The sequence below is a fragment of the Octopus bimaculoides genome, chromosome 1, assembly GCF_046866305.1.
Source record: "Octopus bimaculoides isolate indiv1 chromosome 1, ASM4686630v1, whole genome shotgun sequence".
Taxonomy (NCBI): Eukaryota; Metazoa; Mollusca; class Cephalopoda; order Octopoda; family Octopodidae; genus Octopus; species Octopus bimaculoides.
Window position 1 is genome coordinate 54,676,858 of NC_142928.1, and position 23,363 is coordinate 54,700,220.

Here is a 23,363-nt window from a genome sequence, read left to right on the forward strand (position 1 = left end):
GAATTTGTAGGATTAAGTTGGATCCGTTAATAATAATAATAATAATAATAATAATAATAATAATAATAATAATAATAATAATAATAATAGTAAGAGGAAAATAACCTGAGGATGCACTGGTGGATTTATGTATTCGGTATAGCCTGGTAAAACAAACCACCAGCGCTGAAACACGTGTAGCGTTGATTTATATTATCTTCTTTCCCCACTGACTAATAACAGGTAAGATATATATATTTTTTAAAAATATGTTTAAATAATTTATTATTAATTCTAATGTACTTAATTCTTATTGTATGTTATAGTAGGCTTTAAAATGCTTATATTATTAGATTAGTATTTTGGATATAATTTTCTATGTGTACTTCAGTAAATAAGGTTGTTCTGAAATTGAAGATGTGGTCCTATTGGTAAAATCCCAAATTTGTAATAATAATATAATTGGTACTGTTTGCTTTGCATTAGTAAAGTGTAAAATAGTAATTATCCTTATAGCTTGGAATAATTATTATTCCCTAAGGTTTATATATATACAACGGGCTTTCAGCATCCTCTACCAAACCCCCACTCACAAGGCTTTGGTCGGCCCGAGGCTAAAGCAGAAGACACTTTTCTAAGGCCCCACACAGTGTGACTAAACCCGAAACCACGTGGTTGAGAAGCAAACTTCTCATCACGCAGCCACGCCTTGCTTTATATGTTCTGCCAAGCACATGAACATGGTTCATATATGTGCATAGTATGCAATTAAACAATCAGTCAATATATGTAAATGATAGATCTCACAATTTGCAATTATCTATCCTGGCTGTCTACTCAGGCGCCGAAAATACTTAACTTATGGTGCCATTGCAATGCACACGAACAGCCTAGTACGCTTCACACTCGAACAACGAACGGCTAACTGCCTGGTGGAACGTCAGCTGCTTGGAATTCCCTCCTGTACATCACTTACAAATGTTCAAAATGAAACATCAACTCTATCTCTATCACTAGTCTTAGAAGCCCGACTAAACTATAATGCGTGCGTGTGTGCGTGCGTGCCTGTGTGTGTGTGTGTGTGTGTGTGTGTGTGTGTGTGTGTGTTTGTCCGCCACTACCACTTAACAGCCGGCGTTGATGTGTTTAGGTCTCCGTAGCGGTTTGATAAAATTGGACCGACAGAACAAGCACCAGGCTTCAAACAACAAAAACTACTGGGGTTGATTCGTTCGACTAAAATTTCTTTACGATGATGCTGCAGCATGGCCGCAATCTAATGACTGAAACGTGTAAAAGAGATATATATATATATATATATATATATATATATATATATATATATATGTGTGTGTGTGTGTGTGTGTGTGTGTGTGTGTGTGTGTGTGTGTGTGTGTGTGTGTATGTGTACTACCCGCGACCTGTTGGGTCACTGACGTTTCAGGTTATGAAAAACATTGAAGCTGATTTCAATATTGCATTGAAATGAAAGTTAATGATTCAGTTGAATATTTCAATTAGTTCATGTCATCATATGTCTGGTTTACAAGTTCATGTTTAAGGTTTTATTGATTATTTGCAGCATCTAATAGAATTACAACTTCCGGGATAAACTTGAATTCTAGTAACATCATTTATTTATGGTATATGTGCACACTTCTACAAAAATGCAAAAGGAATTGTTATATAATGTAAATATAAAATTAATGTAAACAATTTTCACAGTATCATATATTCCCATTTCAGGGTTATGTTACTTTCGGAGTATTCTCCCATTATGCGCCGTTTTGGTTATTTATGAAGGTACCCATAAAAACCGCGTATCTCGGGAATCCGTGGTCCGATTTACGCGAAAGTTGTTTTATTCCATTTGTATTCACATTTCAGGGGTACTTTACTTTCAGAATATTTTCTGCGCCGGTTTGACTGTATTAAATTACAGACAAGCACGCACGCAAGCAAGCACGCACGCAAGCAAGCACGCAAGCAAACAAGCAAGCAAGCAAGCAAGTAAGCAAGCAAGCAAGCAATCACAGAGTTTTAGTGGTATATATATATATATATATATATATTATATATATATATATTATATATATATATATATTCTTTTCTTCCTTGGCTATCGCCGAGCAAACATACGAACTTACTTCGTCCCGCTTCCAGTTCGTTGCTTCACAGCGTTCAATATACACATAATTTGTCAGGTCTGGCCGTATAGCCTTTTCTGTCTGTTTTCCTGTCTTGTTTTCTTTTCCGTTTGTTTTCCTGTCTTGTTTTCTGTCCGCCACTACATTCCTCCATGGTACAAATTTAATTTGTGGTCCGTGGGAAGAGCCATTTTAACGATGCGTCCTGCCCTAACTCTTCGAAACGCCTGTGTTAGAATGGGGGCAGCTGATGAAGGAAAATGTTCTCTATGTGGCCTGTGTGTTTTCTGTACTCTGGTTATTACTATTTTTTTGCCTACGTTTTGTTTGCAATGTCCTGTGCCCAGATATGCACCTATATATACAGGTAGATGTAGGTATGCACATACTTGTACGTATATATGCATATACTCATTTATTATTTGTTTTATATATATATATATATATATATATATATATATATATATATATATATATATATATATATATACCACTAAAACTCTCACACACACACACATGTATATACATATATATATATGAATATATATGTGTGTATGTATGTATGTATAGTACCAGATTGGATTAGAACGTGTACTAGCGGCTTACCAGATAAGGATATTATTGCTCCTGATTTAGAACAAATTTTCCCAATTCGGAAACCATAAACAAATCTAGGATTAAGATATTTGATGACGTTTGGAAACCGAACTAATTGAAATACCGTATAAAAATAAATATTGCAAATATAAAGTTAAATAATTTGGAAAATGTTTAATCTTAATTTATATATTGCTTAATAATATTAGATAGTAAAATGAATCTCAGATGAGTAGTGACAGAAAATGAAAAGTGATTTAGTTTAGAAAGAAAGGGGAAGAGAGAGAGTGATAGTATGTGTGTGTGTGTGTTTGTGCATGTGTGCGCGTGTATGTATGCACTCATGCGTGAGTTTCTCTTTGTGTGTGAGTTCCTGTGTGCGTGTTTGTCGCAACAAGTGATGGTTGTGTCCCAACACAACTGAAAGACAGTAGAAGAATATATCGCTTTTATAACAATCTTTCATCTCTTCATTCAATTTCAGGTCCCTCTGTTTCGCAACACAAACTATTCTTTCCGTTTCTCTTGCTGGCACTCTACTGTTAATAATCTCCAATACAGACGAATATCTTTCATCTCGGCTTTCATTTTGCTTTTCGCTATTTATATATAGTTTGATACTTTGATCTCTTTTCTTTGATTTATAGCACTCTCTATATAACCTTATACTATTCGTTCAGTCATTCCCACTATTTCCATCTCATATTGTCTCTTTGCCTTCTGCGCAATATCTTTTTTTTTTTATCGCCATTTTCATTTATCCATTCTTTAATTCCATTACTTTTTTTACAACCTAACATTTATGGACAGTTAATATAAAAGGATTTTTTTTAGATATATTTTCCCTGCTATTTATTAAATTGTTCATACTATTCGATCACCCTCAACACATTTCTAGTAAATCAGACTTAGTGAAGAAATGTTTTGTTTGTAACAGATAATTTGCGAATACTAAGATATTTTGTCACTGCGGAGGAGGATGAAGAAGAGAAAGAGGAGTAAAAAAGAATAGAAAGCAAGGAGGAAGAAGAGTAGAAATGATTGGGGTGGGGATTATTTTAATAATATTTCCTGATAAAGGTACAGGTTCACAAATGTTAACAGCTGTTACCTTACCCACCTAGCAGAATAAGAAGCAATGTCGACCTTTGTGTATTTGCCTAAAGGATGTTCCAACATTTCTTCTACTTTTTAACCATGGTGGTTAAATTCTACCAAACATAACGTTTCTATAATTGGTAAAACGATGTTGTCAGCCTCGACATCAGCAATACTTTCGGCCGTTTCTAGCATTTAAATCTCCAGCAATACTATCCGTTTATAGGTTTCATCTGTCCCACTGAAATCGCACCATCGCGTCCTATGTTGACTCTTCTCTCTCTTCCCCTCTTTCTCTGGTTATCATCTGTTCAGAAACTTTTGTAAATAAATCTTCGTGGTATTATTGTGTATTTTTATGCATTTCATTTAATTGTATTTCTGTTAATGAGTACTGTAGAACATATACTTAGTGATAAATTATAGGTGTCTATGAGACATGCTGTTGCTTGCCAGATTTTGTATCTCTATACTGCGTCAAGCAGTCGTTAATCCAACCCGAGCTATCTTGATGTGGGCAAACTTAACCTGTAGAACTGGGTAGAATCTTTTAGTACTCCAAACCTAGCCAATATTGTGACACGGGGAATAGGTGCAGTTTAGTGTCATACCCAGTGTCTTGATAACGAAATAGTGAGATACTAATAGTAAAGAGAACAAGATGATTGAAGATATCAGTCTATTCTAGCTATAGTTTGCCATCATCCTGTAAGATATATCTAACACATTTCCGCCTGTTCCACCCGACTTTGGACTTCACAATAACCTCAGCATACAAGGTTAGAGAGATCATTAGCACTTACCTAACGTTCTACCTCAGGTCCCCAGAAGGAAGTGGATGGGCAAAGCGTATCCTGGACGGTAGTTGAAAGAACCATCTTCATCACTCATATTTAGACTCGAGCTTCTTTTGGGGCTGTGTATGAGAACAACGAAAATCTGCCGACTTGGCCTGCAATTCGTTCTATATAATGATCAAATACATCCCGGTTTAACACAACCAGTATCTCTTATTCTTGATTGCACCAGCGGTGATAACGCTGTTATAATCATACGAAATACAGTTCCAACTTCTGGGAACCTTCTACATTTTACCTGCAAACATTGACCTACTAACGTTCAGGCTGGTCATCGGCTGCATCAATTTCATCGGCCTGGGAGGACAACAAAAGTCAGAGTTCCCACTCTCCTCCTTTAATTAATTTATATATAAAAAAAAAAAAAAAGATTGTTATTGAGGTTCATGTTTGTGCTTCCGTGACAGTTTAATGTGTCGAATGCAAGCAGGCTGACATTTCATGAAGGTCAATCGACTAAGTAGAAACAATGTAGTGAAAGGATTTGTTGCAATACAACTGAAGTGTACGCGTGCGCGTGTGTATAATGCGCGTGTGTGTGGATCATTATCCGTTACATATGTGATATCAGCAAAAAAGAAGAAAAACACAACAAAAACTACTGCTTGTAAAACACGGTTTTCAGTGTTTGTATTCTATGTGAAGTATGTGAAATGCGTATGAATGTTTGTATTATATATGCACGTATGTAAACATTTCTGTACAAGATGTATACGTATGTATGTTGTCACTTAGAAATCAACTATACATTCATACATGTCTTCACAGACGTATTATGTATACTACACAAGTATACAAAGTATTTCACAGTTAAGATGGTAAATGCCAAGCGCGTTTAGGATATAGAAAAATGTTTTATGGATGTGCAAATATACATTGAATCAAAGAAGATAGATGGATAGATATTTGGATGAATATCCTTTGAATATTCTTTATATACACAAGAGATAAAACATATTTATAACAATTTACAGTATGTTTCTGTTCAATACACCCATTATGCTTTTCCTTTATTCATTGTAAAACTCTTGATTATAAACTTCTATATTCAGTTTCTAAATGTAATGTACAAAGACATCGTCATCATCATCTCTCTGTCTTTTCTCTCTTCCTTTCGCTATCTATTTGTCACATATGCACACATAGTATGCATAATCATTTATAGAATTATGTGTAAATTACTGATGCGTTCTCAGTGTTCATTCATTTTTGATGTTATGATATACTACAGAATAAACCTAGAGATTTAATTTGCACGTGTAAATAAATTAGAATTAATGAAACATCCTGGACAGTCATAAAATACTCGTTTTTTTTTGTTGTTTATATATATTCCATCCTGAACAGAAAAAGAGGGCTCACCTGAACCAATGTCAAACTTTGTTGAGATTTCATCAGAAGCTGGTTAACTATTATTAGTAAAGGTCTTATTAAACCGAGTACACCGATTTGCATAAATGACACATTTTTACCATTCAGTTAATAGATACTTTCTAATTTTGGCACAAAGCAAGCAATTTAAGGTAATAGTGTTCAAATGGTGCTTATTTCATCAATTACGAAAAGCTGAAAGGAAAATCGACCCTGGCGGAATTTTGAATTAGAACGTAATGAATCGGAGGAAATACTACTAAGCATTTTGTCCGAATCTAACGATTCTATCAGCTCGCAGCCTTTAGTTCAATTTATAAGTTATTGATGGGTTATCAGTGTTTATGTTTTATAAACATAATACCGAGCAATGTGTTTATCATAAATACATAAAACGTGTTTATGATTACATATAATAAACATATTTAGTGTTGCAGTGAATTTAGGACAATATTACGATGAATTGGTGTTCGTATTATGAGATAATAAGGATCTTTTTTAAAACGGGGGCCACATTTTTCATTAATGAAACACTTTGAAACTTGGAACACTGGTAGAATGTGTCATATAAAACATCTTTTTCTCTTAGTCTTCTTAAAAAAAAAAGAAATCCATAAATTATTCCATGTTAAAGTTGTCGTATTTCTGTAATTTCAACCAATCACTGACGTCCATTCAGCCGATATACATTAAGTGCCGACTACATAAACAAACGATTCTGAAACAATTAACCCTAACCCTAACCCTAACTCTAACCCTAACCCTAACCCTAGGGTTAGGGTTAGGGTTAAAGCAAATTTAAAATGAAAAAAGCAAATAAAACGAAGAATCGTTTGTTTATGTAGTCGGCACTTAATGTATATCGGCTGAATGGACGTCAGTGATTGGTTGAAATTATCGAAATAACACAATTTTTTACATGAAATAAATTCGAATACAAAAATATTTTTCTGTTCTATAACACAAAATAGATAAGTATACGAAGTTTGAAAGTCTTTCGGTACCAAAAACACTACGTAAAACATTAATGAAAAATGTGGCCCCCGTTTTAAAAAAGATCCGATAATAAAACTAATAACTACCAATTATGTAATATAATGTGTCATCCTTTCTGGGTTTTAGATGCTATAGTTTACTTTAAGAAAGTTTTGGCTACTATTTCTTGCAGATCGAGAGACCACCTAAAAGTTTCGTCTTTGTTTTATCGTTGTGTTTGTTGATTTTCATGACAAGACACTTCCGATTAAAGATGTGTTGGTAATAGACACTGTCGATTGGTTAAAATTACATAACTTTATATGCTTGTAACTTCTTTATTGTCAATTTCTAGAAATATAAAGATGAACGTGATTTTCGTCATCAGGAATATAATTTTGAAAATAATCTGGTGAACATTTGAAGAAGTGGATGGAAGAAATTTAACAAAATCTATATTGTACTTATAGATGATATATTAAAAAAAACGATTACTTGGTGCATTTTGAATTATTTAAATTATTTTGCGTATGCAGTGAATGCTTAAATCTATCTATATAGCAACGCTGGATGAAGATCAGTTTCTGTATCCTCATCAACATGCTTGAATTAAAGATTATTAAATGGAGATATGGATTTAACAACAACAGCTTAATGTTTGTTCACATTTTGGTACCCAGGCATGCAGTCAAGTGATCACGTTACATGTTATTTCTCTTTGTATTCCTTATTCTCATACACATATATCCACTAGGTTTACAACATTTTATGACGATTGTTGCTATAAGAACGTAACAGTATCATTTGACCATTACCATACACAGGAGTAACGCCATATAATCTTGAGATGGCCGCTTGCATATATAATAAAAATACATTGCAATTTTATAAATACATTTATTGTATGGAAGACGGTGAGAGAGAGAGAAAGGGAAAAGGAGAAAGAAAGAGGAAGAGAGAAAGCAAAGTGTTTTTGTGTATTTATGTTTGTGAGTATTCGTATCTGTGTCTGTTAAATCTAACACTATGCATAATAATTCGAATTAACTGATGTGTAATTTAGATTGGAAAGGAGTCATAGTTCTGAAATAACAATACATCTTACCGAAATAAACGAAATATAAAGTTTGATATGGAATGATAATTGCCGTTACTGTATGATAGAGTTCAGTCTTATATGACACTGACGGAAACTTCGTTTGCAACCAATCTGCAAGTCAATTAATTCCACGAGGTCCTGCAAGGAATGAATAATACGTGTATAAAAAACTGAAAATAGTCTTACACAAGAATCTGTATTATGAAACGAGCCAAACAGGGAGTTTCTGTGTGGTCGCTTAACTTGCACGAAATAGCAACCAAATCTCCCACAAATTACACACTTCTGCTTTAGAATAGGGAAAGATACTATGTATAATGTAGTCTTAGATATGCATGAAAATAAAGGATGGTCTTGACTATGTTAGGCCTGATCAGGAGTTAAACAACAACAACAACAACAACAACAACAACAACAACAACAACAACAACAACAACAACAACAACAACAACAACAACAGAGCGATTGCATTTGATGTGTTTGATACCAGCAGAAGAATAAAAAATAAAGATGCTTTCGGACAGAATTCAACCAGAAAACTCTGATTTTATCAACTGCAACCGGGTTTTCTGGAATTTTCCTAAGGGTAAAAGGTCTCTTCTAACACTATGTAATACTTATTCGCAGCTTCTCAACAAAGATAATTGTGCATGAGGTGTTTCTGTACATAAAAGCACATTTGCTATACGATTTACTTCTAGTCTTATTCCGTTTATGCATCCTTAATCTCGGTCTCGCTACCAAGCCATCACCATTTCTGCATATATAAGATAATCCGTCCACAACCTTATTTCAACCACCCACCCTTACATCTGCATGCTACGTCTTGGACCAAGTGGCACTTCAAGTTAACTGGCTAGTCTATGTTAACTATCTCTAGCAGTTCAAAGGCGCTAACCCTGACTCCTCAGAGGCAACTAAAGAGAGAGACTGAAACCATCATCTCGACATGGACTTTCACATCCAACATACTACCAAAACTCATGAATTCAACTCTTTATGGGTTCAGTGTTGGCTATAATACAACTATACAGACAAATGCACCGTTTATATTAGTAGGAAAAAGTCACCTACATATACGAATTGAACGGGTTTTACCTATCAGACCGAAATGTGAAGGATGTCTCCGTTCATCTGTAAGCCCTCGTGCTCTAGCTATGGTTGATACTTCTGGATCCCTATGAAAAGGATCTCTACCAAATTTTGCCTCGATATTTGCTGCTCGCATTACGCTAAATTCCATACTGCACACCCAGTGTAGACCTCAAAAGTTATTTATCCTTTTCCACTTCACCAGGCGTCACCATCACGTACATATGTGCACTGAGTTCGGAAACAGCTCCGGTCGCTTCAAACAAACTAGGCTACAGATTTATCACTCAGAAATCACAAATGTTGCTTTCATAGAACCAAATTTACCAGAGATAATTGCGAGCCAATGCGGCTCCGTATGTGGTTTTGCTAGAACCAGCTTCCAAAAATCACACTTGTATCAAATTCTCTTAGTTTTAAAAAGTAAAAGCACATTGGATAATGTAATTCTAAGTGAATAACATTTTAAAAAATAGGTCGTCACAGCTGGAACACCATTGATTCTTGGTTTGCGCTATCAGACCTAAGAATAATTTTAACTTCTCCAGTTTTTCGTCCAAATGAGATTTCTAGTTATAATGAGGCTCTTTCCATTTTCTCGAAACAACTTTTTCCAGGACTGGCCTCTACTTTCACCAAACTCTGCAAACTTTATTCTTTTAATAGATATCTATCATAACCTATGAAAGTGTGCTCTGCCCTCAAGAAAAACGGTCTATCTATTTATCATTCTCGTGACCTATAACATCTTGAGTCCCTTTCTCTACTCAGAGATCACGAATACGACTTCTACAAAACCAAATTTACTGAAAATAGTCTGCTTTCCCACTTCACACACCCTTTGAGAACCTCGGCAGAGGCAATATTGCTGTTTTTTACGTCAGCAAATCTTTTGACTGAGATTAGTACGAGAATTTCCTCTTGTCGCATCTTTTGGATCAGAAATTTCCAGTCAGACTTCTCTATTATAACAAAATTATACAGTACTGTCTCAAACACACATTCTATTAACTTTGCTGCGCATCGTGATTCGGTCATCATGTAGCCATTAAATAGATTCAATAAACCACACTCGAACACAAATAACACAGCTAATAACACAGAAATGCTAGCATTCATAAAACTAGCAAAACGAGGCAGAATACTATAATAAATATATATAGATATCGCTACGAAGCTTACCGACTGTCCTGCCCGGTTCTCCCTGCTATAACATCTTTATTCAAATTCCATCACGACGACGATGGGGGTGGGTAATAAACAAAAAGAATTTTGTTGCAAAAATAATACGTACATCACAAGGGGAGACAAATAACATTATAGCTATATCACAAACAATGCACCTGGACACATCTACATACCTAAGCAAGCTAACTGAAAATCCCTTATCGTTATGTTTTTCTGAACACACCTTGATATCTCAATCAAATGGTACTCAATTCCTCAACTTTACCTGTTCATCATCTACACGGCATATTTGCACACTAATACACGAAACACTTTCATAATTATTTTTACAAGCCAAGTGGAACCACTTTCATTAGAAAATTGATTTAAGATCACAAGATATCAGTAACAACACACTGAATCAACACATACAATACCATGCATACACTCAATAAAATAATTTAAAAAGTCATCTCAATAGACAATATATAAAACACAACTCGAATTACGCAATTGGAATAGCCATCCTGATAAAAAAAAAAAAAATTAGAAGCAACGTCACAACGCAACACGGTAACATCAGATTCGATAAAAACAAACTCAGCATCAAGTAACTAAATATAGAAATAACAAGAAAATAAACCAAAGGAAAGCAGGAAACTGAAAAATATGATAAACCACAAAACAAGCAGTAAAACGCTATAGAAACGAATTGGCCGTATCAATAATTCCAACAAAGGCCATAGCAAATATCGCAATAACAACTTCAAGTACGATACATATCAACAGCAAATACTTTAACAAAATTAACACCCCGCGACCACCACTAGCATTAGCACCTCACAAGCACAGAAACTCAAAATGCGAGATAAGCGCTTTTCATCTAATAGCAATCATGACCTCTTTTTATCCTCAGATATAAGAAAAGCTATTACGCAACTCTCAACCACCACCGTTCAGAGTTTGGGGACTTCGTAATAGCTTCTGTGGTATCTAGGGAAATTACAAACGTTTAAAATCGTAGGTTATGCACTCAGCTTCTCAACCTCAACTCCTGCTAAAACAAACTCCTGCAATTTTGGAATCGGGAAAATAGTGTCAGTTTTAAAACTCAACAAATACTTAGTTATAACACTGTATCATATGAAAGCTGCAGTATCACACAGATCCAGGGCCGGCCCTAAGGTTGCTGAACTTCGGCGTGTACAAGCTGTCAGTCGTGGAAATTCTCTTGTCTTTGTCATGCCCTCCTTGGCGCCTCTTAGCACAGAGCCATCACGTTCATATACAGACTGCAGAATAATATATTAAGTAGTATCATACAGAGCCATCCCACTCATAGGTAGACCGTAGTATGATACAAGGTAGTAATATCATTGAGTAGCACCACACAAAACAGTACGCTAGAAAAACTCATTTTTCTCTCTCAAACTCAGAATCTGATTAAGACTTTTATACTCAACAAATACACACACTATTTACAAACATTTCTCAAAATATATATAACTGCGTCAACAATAAAAAAAAAAAAATACATAGACGCCATCCGAACCATCAACAACATTCAGCAAAACTGTGTACGCTTTCTACCTATACAAAACAACACAAATTATTCTTGCTAACCTATTTCGTTCTCTCTATTGAACGTCCTAACACACACACACACACAGTTTTTCCTCTCGAAATAACTTCTCTGAAAAGGCCTTGTGTCTTTAATTGTCAACTCTCTATGGCTGTTCTTAAGACAGTTTTGCTATTTGGTGGTTATATAGAACAGTGACTGCTGCTATTAAATGACTTTCTTTCTTTATAGTTTTTGTCTATTGACAAAAGCAAAGCGGTAAGATGAAATGGCTTGTTCAGCTTGAAGGGATAACTATATCAAATATCGAATGTAAACGTTGACGCTGAAACATTATACTAGTATATGAAACACCTGGAATCATGAAACGGATACTAATTAGTATGCACATTCCAGGCCAGGCTTGGTTGTGACTTCCTCTTATTTAATTTTATTTCACTCTTTCAGTCCATACAAACACTTTAGTAAAGTTTAATAGTCAGACTTAATGTTTGTGTTATACACATACACGCGCGCGCGCGCGCGTGCACACATGCATACACATTCTCACACACACACACACACACACACTCGCGCGCGCGCACACACACACACTGGGTTGGCCAAAATGTCTGTTCAGTTTCTGTCGATAATAAAAATTCCAGCGCTCTAATATGTAACTAACTTCAGCCTGTCCCTTGTGCATGCGCACTTGTTAGGTACTTAGCACTTCAACGTAGTTCCTCATGAACTTGCGACTAGAAAGGTTGTATTTTGCGTGCTTGGGATCACCTTGAAAATGAAGAGCCAAAACGAACATCATCAACGCCTCATGCTTTTTTAATTTTTAAAAAGCAAGAAAACAGTGGAAACCTACAAGAATATATGCGCTGATATACGAAGAGGATGTTGTTAGTGAATGTGTGTGCCAGAAGTGGTTTTCAAAATGCCGATCGGGAAACGTATCGGTTTAAGATGCGCCCCGCTCTCACCGGTCGGCTGAGATTAACAGAGACAACAACACTCGTTATACATCCAGGGTGATCGTAGATATTCTCCAGATATCCACATTGGGTGTTGATAACTATCTTCATCAGCTTGGTTACATAAGCAGGCTCGATGTTTGGGCCCCACATCAATTGAATGAGGCTAATCTCGCCCAACAGTTTTCCATCTGCGATCCGTTACAGAAAAATGAAGCAAACGATTTATTTTTTGAAGAGATCGATGACGGGACGAAAAATAGATCGTCTATAACAATGTGAAGCGCAAACGACCATATGGGAAGCGCGGCAAACCGCTACAAACAACCTCTAAAGGAGGGCTTCACCTGAAGAAGGTTATGCTTTCAATTTGGTGGGATTTGGTGCTGTTTTTTGCGAGCTTCTTCGCGCGGTCAGGACCATAAATTCGGATGTGTATTGTGACCAGCGAAACAAATTAAGCACAACAATCTACCAGCTGCGTCCACCACTTGCTAATTGTGAGGGCACTGTCATTCATCACGACAATGGTAGATTACACACTTCTTTGTGAACGCGCAGAAGTTAGTGGAGCTTGGCTTGGGATTTTTGCCGCAGCCTCCATATTCACCCGATATTGTGCCTTCAGATTTTCCCCTGTCACGGTCTCTGAAGAGCTAAAAATTCACCTGGAAGAGATTTTCGCCGGTAAAGACAGGAAATTCTTCGAGCATAGAATAATGGATCTGCCTATAAGATGGCAGAGGATACTGAACTGAAACGGTTATATCAGTTACTGAATAAAACTTTTGCTTAAAAAAAAGGAGTGAACGTACCTTTTGACCAACCCAACATATAAACACAGTCGTGGCTGTGTGGTAAAACGTTTGCTTCCCAACCAGATGGCTTAGGGATTAATTCCACTGCATGGAATATTGGGCAGGTATCTGTCTTCTGATATAGCCATAGTTTGATCAAAGCTTTGTAAGGGGACTTCGAAGATGGATGCTGAAAGAAGCCTTAGTGGTTAGGGTGTTGCACTTACGATCGCTAGATCATGGGATCGATTCCTGGACCGGGCACCAAGTTGTGTTCTTGACTAAAACACTTTATATCATGCTGCTCTGCGATCTTTTCGACATCTGATGTGTAGCACCTGCATAACACGTGCATTTGATCACTATAAACAAATCATTTGTGCAAGTCTTTCAGCAACAACTGAACACTTATACGTCGTCTTTGACGGAAGATTCCATCAGTGTGTGTGTGTTACTATCTCAATTGTTTACAGTTGTAAGCGAGTATCACCGTCATGCAAGCGTTGTCCTTCGTTTTCAGTTTTCCGAGACATATCTGATCTCGAGGAAATATCTCTTTACATAAAAGCAGGCGCGGGTTAGCGACAAAGAAAACCACTCGTCTGTAGAAAATCTGCCGCAACAAATTCTGTCCGCCCCATGCGAGCATGAAAGAGTAGATGTTAAGACGATAATATATATATATATATATATATATATATATATATATATATATATATATATATATATATATATATATATATATATATATATTGTCGTAGTATTATCGCCAAGCAGTGTTTAGGCATAAGCAAAGTTTTGGTTAAAATATATTCGTGACATATTTCAACTGCTAAAAGGCAAATTCACAGCAGCTAGTGCGGAGAAAAATTCTCTCTTATAGTAAAAAAAAGGTGTAAAAACACCATACCTGTCCAGTGTCGCCCCCTGTCAGGATTCCAATACATCGATATTTAAACATATTTTGACGAACCTAAACTTTGCTAATGCCTAAACATTGCTTGGCGCTAATATTATGGTAATTTCCACGACCTCAGTGGTTGACTAGCGCAAATCAGTCAATGTTGTTGACTGTATTTTAGTTAAAGCTATAGCTTTAATAAGGACTATCCACAGTTGCCTCTCTTAAATATATCGCATTGATAACGGCTAAAGAACTGGAAACATATAATAATAAAGGTTACAATTTGTATCCTTTCTTAATTTTAAAAAATAAAATAAGAATGTGAAAATCTACAAACCGTTCTGTGGACCATTTAATCCAATCATTCTTTCCAATCCTGCAAATCACTGGCATTCTCTCTCCGCTTACTTTCTCTCTGTAGACATATAGCGTCCTACAAATGATCAAGCTGGATAACAACCGAGTCAGTCTCACAGGTCAAAGAAATCTTACAAATATCACGGGCGCTGCCTCTGACTAGCTCATTTAAAATCCAAGGATGCGAAAATATTTTCCTAATCACATTTTCGGAAATACTATAGCTGTTCAGTGTACACATAAAATATAGATCGTCTGCGCACGCGAGGGCATGCGTGGGTGCGAAGCATGGGCTGAGAGAGAAAATCGTAGAGAAATAATGAGACATTTCCCTTCTGCATACAAATGTGTAAAACTACCTACCTACCAACCTACCTACCTACCTATCTATCTATCTATCTATCTATCTATCTATCTATCTATCTATCTGATATGTATATATATACATACATATGTGTGTATGTGTATGCATTTGACTGTATACATGTGTGAGCATTTTGCGTATGCGCGTTTTCACGTACATAGACACACATATATACATATATTCACACACACACACACACACACACGTAATACGCGCACACACATGCGCGCGCGCGTATATATATATATATATATATATATATATATATATATATATATATATATATATATATATATATATATATATATATATATATATATATATATATATATATATATATATATATATATAACTTCCGGAATTAGGGAAAATGTCAGGTCTGTTGCTCCCATATTAAGCAGATAATAGTTTAAAGTTGGGAAAGTGCTTCTGTAGAGGCGGAAATGGGTGGAATTGCTAAATGGTTGGTACCGACAACAGAAATAATTAGAGCGTAGATGTCTTGCTCGTGAGGAATGGTTGGTCTGTGGCAATATCTTTAGTTGTAAATTATCTTCTTTTTAAACTTCTTATAAAGAGTTCATTATTTTCGTGTTTGTATTAATGAATCACAAATGTATTCTCGCCATGATACGTTCAATGTGCATTAATGCATTTAACAAATTCATCACGTTTTATTTCCAGTCACACTTCTATTTAAATATTCGACAAATTAGTTGTTTCTTTGGTTTTCTAACACTACAATATGCATATATATATATATATATATATATATATATATATATATATATATATATATATAACATCTAGATTTGAGCTTTCTGAAAACTGACTAAAAATCGCATTTAGAGGTTTGTGCGGTGTTCTTAAACAGTAAGAGCTGGCTAGCATTTAAGGTATTAATTCTCATAAAATGTTGTAAGATTTATAGATTTATAGATTTTCAAATTATCTCCCTTCTTCTTTGAGCATTGCTAACAATTTCTGATAAGTTTATTTTCTTTCTCTTAGAGATACAATTCAGTAAATTAAATTCGTCATTCAGTACACCACAGCTTCACTTATTTAAATTCATACCATTGGCTCACCTTGGTCTTTTCTCTTAGCTCATTTCATTATTTTTTTTCTATTTGTATATGTGGATATACCTGCAATCATACTAACACATGCTCCCCTATATAGTTTTATGTAATATCTGCGCTCAAGTTACACACACACACACACACACATATAAATAAACATACATAGATACATACATCTATATGTATATGTGTGTGTGTGTGTGTGTGTATTGAAAGATAGATAGATATTATATATATATATATATATATATATATATATATATATGCATATATATATATACATACACATATATATGTATGTATGTATTAGTCCAAGTAATTTACTATAACACAACTAGAACGCTGGGGACATAGATATTCGACATACTATAATTTATTGGAACAAACCATTTTGCTGTCGATAATGAAAATAAGACGAACTCAATTTCTTGCTGCCAGCCTGAAACAAATTGATTGTTAATGAGGTCCTCGATGGTAAGGCTTCGCTATTCAATTAGATATCTCATGCACACTGTACAGGATTGGCAGGCCATCATCTCCATTACAAAATATTATCAGAAAGACCACCCTCCGAGCGGTTTTCTGCTAGCCCCTTGATAATATTTTCACATTTGATTCCCAGTTCTAATAATTTTTATATTTAACGTCTAATTATTTCTTTGTATAATAGTGCTCACATGCTTAGTAAATATTGCTTTCATTAATTATTTTACTGTTCACTGACAAAACTTCGTACTGCATCACTTTTGTGAAGTTTTGTCAGCGAACAGGTCCCGGTTTCAAAGCGACGAAAATATTTTGACAGAAATGAAATTTAAATGTTGAAGTGAAACTAATGGATTTTGTGTGTTTTTGAATGGCTTACATCTTCCACGCTGCAATTGTTGTTGATTTAAAAAAAGAGTTATGTAAATGATAATTCATTTTAATAGCATACTTTTCGGTTAGAAAATGTATTTTTTCTTACACACACACACACACACACACACACACGGCTTCGCTTGATTGAGGTGGGGGTAAAAATTTAGATTACAATTTATTTTGTTGTTTTTGTTCCACAAGTGGACCACGCGTGTGTTATTTCGGGATCTTCATTCCATAAAATGTATTCAATGGGAGAAAAATATTGAATATATATATATGTATATATATATATATTCGAATACACACACAAATACGCGCGCGCGTGTGCACTTGTTGCCTCACCGGTTATCTTACCACTGGGACATTGAGTAAGTCCTTTATAGCCTGAAAAGCCTTCTCTAACCACGTTGAAATGTTTCCCCTCCAATCTCTTTCACCGTCAGTTCTTCAAGATTAAACTTTGTTTTATCACAAACGATAGCATTGCTCAATGAATTTCTTTGTTGTCTGTTTGCAAGTCTACCACCTGCAATGATAATACCTTCCATTTGATTTACTTATTTAATACCAGGATAACTCAGTTGCGTAACACAGTCTGATAGCTTGTTGCATTGAATATTTAGCATCGTCGTACAATCAAGGCAGTTTATTCTGACTGGCTGGAATTGCACCTGTAAGATATGTACGATTTGGACAAATTGCAAATAGCACCATTATTGCCAATTAGCGCAATCAAACCGGTGTAAAACCAGGAGAGACTCTGTGAATGTGTGTGTGTATACACATACACATTAATTTTTTTTAACAAGTATTGTATCGACAATGACGCCGAAGTTTCGGTTGGCTAAACCATCATCGGATAGTCTGATGATGACTTAGCAGGCCGAAACTTTGAAGTCACTGTCAATATTATTCGTGTTATAATAATTTGTACTCTACAAAAGTATTGAATAATCCTTCAGTTTAATGTAAAACTTGCATTTATTGTAACTCGATATAAAAAAAAACCTTAATATATATAAAACTTTAGGCACAAGGAAAGATATTTCAATGGGAGGGGAAATCGATTGTACCGACCACAGTGGTATTCTATTTATTGATCCTGAAAGAATGATAGGCAAAGTCAGCCTCGGCAGAATTTGAACGCAGAGAGTAAAGAGGGGAACAAATGTTGCTAAATATTTTGTCGGACGCGTTAAAGATTCTGCCAGTGCACCGCTTATGGTATGTGTGTGTGTATGTGTGTGTATATATATATCCACATACACGCGCACGCGCACAAAGACACACACACACGTACACACGTACACACACAAGAGGTTAAGAACATACATTCAGTAGTGGAGCGACTGCGGTACTGAATGTAGATATAAATATATGTTATTATTATAATTAATTATTAAAGAGTAATCAGCTTGATCAGCTAATGGTTCACCATTATAAAGGATGTCTAGTTTGTGACTCAAAAATTTAAGTTGTTCTCTCTATATTGTTGTATTACAACAACTGGCTTCTTTTACTTTGAGCATTTTATATTTTGCAGCTACAGTCTGGGCGTGTGATGGATAATGACTCACCTATGCAGCGTGCTTTGATCAAAATGTAATATATGTAATAGTTCCAATTTCGAAGGGGAAGCCTCTGCGAGTAGTTTTAGATGCTTTAAGTAGCAGTCAAATATCTTTCAAATCATATCCTGTTACTTTATATAATAAATTAAAAACAAAAACAAAAACAAGATGCTTACGGCTGGAATGTCTTTTGCCATAAGTCTGCTCCATCGGGGCTGACATGGGACTAAATAGCATCTCTACTAACAAGAAATGCCAGCAAAATCTTCCTCAAATCCCATCTTACCGTCTTATATAAGGACAGTACACATTAGAAAAGTAATCTGTGATATCCCTGAAATAGACCAGGTCGGCATAGTTGGAATGTCGTTGATTAAAGGTCTGCTCGGTTAGGGTTGACACCATCTCCACCACCAACAGCAACAACTTCCTGAAACGTTTCGATTCCTCTCTTCATTTCATGCGATGTTACAACAGTTACAACTATCAAAACACCTTGTTTAAAAAAAAATTGTATTGGCTTTTCGAAACCGCATTTTCTATACCCATGACAGTTGTAAATAATAGCATGTAATGTATAAGGTTAAATAACCTTTAGATAAAGAAAAAAAGGAACGAAGAACACTTGCCGAACCCGAACTCGTATCGGCTGTACCCGTGACAAACATACTTACCACAACATTAAAGCAAACTGCGACCTCTTTTCCCCTTGATTAAAAGCTTTGCTCTTACAAGCGAGAAAGTAAGTCGATTTACATTGTGAAAATGCCGACGCTTCGAAAAGATGTGAAATAAGTCATTAGGAGGATGAATCTTCAAGTGGATACACTAATAAATAATAGCATGTAATATATTGGTGGAAAAAGGTTGAAGTCAATTTGTTTTTTATCTAAGGATTTTTATTTACTCAATTATTCATAGTTGTATCCACTCCAAGGCTCGCCGCTCTTACAATGATTTATTAAACAAGCGACTGTTCTGACCTCTTACCACACTTTGTCTTCAACGAATCCTTGGTGAATGACCTTTCTACTACATACAGATAAACATGTTCATGCATACACACAAAGTCCGATATATTTTCTACTCTAACTCCTTAGCTGATTTTATAAAATTGAACTTTGACTTTTTTTAAACTAAATTTCGTTAATGCAGTGTCCAAAATACAATTAGAATACTGTCGCTATAATGGTTATTGCTTTATTGCGCCTGTTCACATCCTAGTATTGCAAAGCCATCTGTCATCTGAAACTATATTTACGATAAAAAGTTTGCATTTTAGTTTATCTGTTTCTGATGAAATCCCACGGTTATTTGGCAATTGCGTTTTTACCACGGTCTTTACTTGTTTGAGATTGTATTTGCCAGCGAGTGTGAGAATTTTATATCGGCTACCACAAAACACCACTAAAATCTTGTAACGATTTAATTGTGAATAATGCTAACTCTACAAACTATCTCCCTCCCTCTCTCTTTCTACCTCCTTCCTCCCTTCTTTCTCTCTCTCTCCCTCTCTCTAACGTTCCATCTCTATATTCCTTGTTTAAATCTCTCTCATTATGTATCATGAAGTAAAGCTGCAAACCACTTTTAAAATAATCTTATTTTCACAAATACATTAATAAGAGTCTGATAATTATGCTTGCTATAATACGTAATAACTGAACTGCATAAAAGAGAAACAACTGCCAAAATGTGGTGGACACAACTTACAGAAAACTTTGGTAAAACGTTATTCATGATGATGTGTCTATCAACAGCATTAATAAATAGCAATGGATAATGCAAGAAATAATAGCATTAAATACATTAAATATTTTAATGAAAAATAATGCGTGTTGCTTTCATCTGTCTGTCACAAAAGTTTCATGCAATCAAAATAATCATAACCGACTGCGAAATTAAATTACGAACAATAGTTTGTTTTCAATTTAATATAACTGAATTAAGTGTTTTACAATTTTCATAATTGGACAATAATGATATTTTGTGAAGGTCCACGACATCAACAACATAGTACTTGCTTTTACCTTAGATTTTGCTTTGTTTCATATTCTATATATTCTTTACTTTATATTCTTTTGAAAAGTGCCACCTAGTCAAAACGGTAATGCAGTTTTAATCTCAGCTAAAGACGTTTTACTAGCTTTCATTTATGATTTCATTTAAGCCACTAATATCCTTCATAAAACTTACCTTTAACTGATATATTGGAATGATGAGACATTCTTTAAAAGCATTGTTTCTTAGTTCTTTCAGTTTTACTTATTCAGCAGATTTCATCATTTAATTCACACTAATCCTCCATCGAAATCTTTCCTCTCGTTTAATAACCTATCACTTTATGAAACTGGAAATATCTACTGCTTTATGCATGACATTCTAGAAGATTAGTTACAACCTCATCGTGTTTAAGATCGACAGCTTACTCATTCGGTTATTTGTAACATCAAAAGTCCTACAGTACGATACTACGTTTTAATGTTTACAGCGGCGAGCTGGCAGAATCGTTAGTATGCCGGTGCCGGACAAAATGCTTAGCGGCATTTCGTCCGTCTTTACGTTCTGAGTTCAAATTCCGTCAAGGTTGACTTTACCTTTCAACCTTTTGTGGTCGATAAAATAAGTACCAGTTGAACACTAGGGTTGATGTAGTCGACTTATTCCTTCCCCGGAATTACTGGCCTTGTGCCAACATTTGAAACCAATATTTACAGCAGCGAGCTGGCAGAATCATTAGCATACCGGACTAAATGCTTAGTGGCACTTCGTCCGCCTTTACGCTCTGACTTCAAATTCTGCCGAAGTCGACTTTGCCTTTCATCCTTTCTGGGCCGATAAAATAAGTACCGAAATTGCTGGCTTTGGGTCAAAATTTGAAATCAATATCTAAAGTCCCAGTCATGACGTTAACAACATTGTTAATTATTCCAAGTATGATTCAGTAAGTAACAATTTTGTACTTGTCATTATAATATAATCTTCTGTATTCCTCGCTAATCCCCGCCCCCGCTCCCACACAAGCACTAGATGTATTGTAAATAACTTTAAAATCAATGTTTAAATCAGGAAAATTTCCACTGGTTTTTCTGTATATAAAAGAAATTGGCATTGCTATCATGCTTCTACCAAATCTGTATGCATTAAAATAGTTTCTCATTGTAAATGAATTTTACATGCTAACATATATACATACATGTGTTTGTGTGTGTATATATATATATATATATATATATATATATATATATGTGTGTGTGTGTGTGTGTGTGTGTGTGTGTGTGTGTGTGTAAGCATTTTACATGCTTACATACATACATGTATACGTGCATATATGTAAGTATGTATGTATAAATATATATATATATATATATATATATATATATATATATAATCGTGGTACTCCGTCGGTTACGACGACGAGGGTTCCAGTTGATCCGGTCAACGGAACAGCCTGCTCGTGAAATTAACGTGCAAGTGGTTGAGCACTCCACAGACACGTGTACCCTTAACGTAGTTCTATCTCCCCCTCTCATTCTTCCTTCTACTGTTCTTCGCCTCTCCCCATCACTACTGTCTCTCTCTCTCTCTCTATCTCTCGTTACTCACTTATTTTCTACTTCCTCCCCTTTTTCTCCCTCTACCACTCTTTCTCTCTACCCCTCGCTGGTCACATGTGTCCAGCTACTAATTCTTTTCATTCTTGGCCTCGCCAAGCACACACGAACATTCTTCTTCGTCCCGTTTCCTTCCAGTTCGTGCTTCACAGCGTTCAGTATACACATACTTTTTCACGTCTGGCCGTATAGCCTTTTTTGTTTGTTTATTTCACTGTTTCGCTTTCCTGTCTTGTTTTCCGTCCGCCACTATCCTCCATGGAACAAATTTAATTTGTGTCCGTGGGAAGAGCCATTTTAACGATGCATCTTGCCCTAACTCTTCAAAACGCCAGTGTTATAACGGTGGCAGCTGATGCAGTAAATGTTGTCTATGTGGCCTGTGTGTTTTTTGTACCTTGTTTATCATTTTGTCCACATTTTTTTGCAACGTCATGTACCCAGATATGCATCTATATGTACTTGTAGAAGAAGGTATGTACATATATGTACATATATATGCATATACTCATATATTATTTATATGTATATATATGTACTGTTGTGTCTGGGGAGAGTCATTTATAATTTAACACACTCACCGATAAAATTTCCACTTATTCCTTATTTTTATTTTCCTAAAATTTTCGTTGCGTCTTGCAACCTTTTCAATAGTCTTGAATCTGTCCATTATTTACACTGCATTCCTTTTTGTTTGTTTGTGCGCATGTGTGTGGGTCAGTGTGTGTGTGTATGTGTGTGCCTATGCATGTATGTATGTATGTATGTATGCATGCATGTGTGTGTATGTATATATGTGTATGTATGCATGCGAACTCACATAAAGAATCTTGCAAACCAAATCCTAAAACGAAATATATATATGTATATGTATATATATGTAT

General features: G+C 35.4%; 1 protein-coding gene and 1 long non-coding RNA gene across 2 annotated transcripts in view; one reads left to right on the forward strand and one right to left on the reverse strand.

Annotated features, from left to right (window-relative positions):
* Positions 1-23,363, reverse strand: part of LOC128247361 (uncharacterized) — a 287,988-nt gene that overhangs the window by 232,637 nt on the left and 31,988 nt on the right. The window lies entirely within an intron of this gene.
* The window catches only part of LOC106876273 (uncharacterized), a 292,167-nt gene that overhangs the window by 31,241 nt on the left and 237,563 nt on the right, over positions 1-23,363 (forward strand). The window lies entirely within an intron of this gene.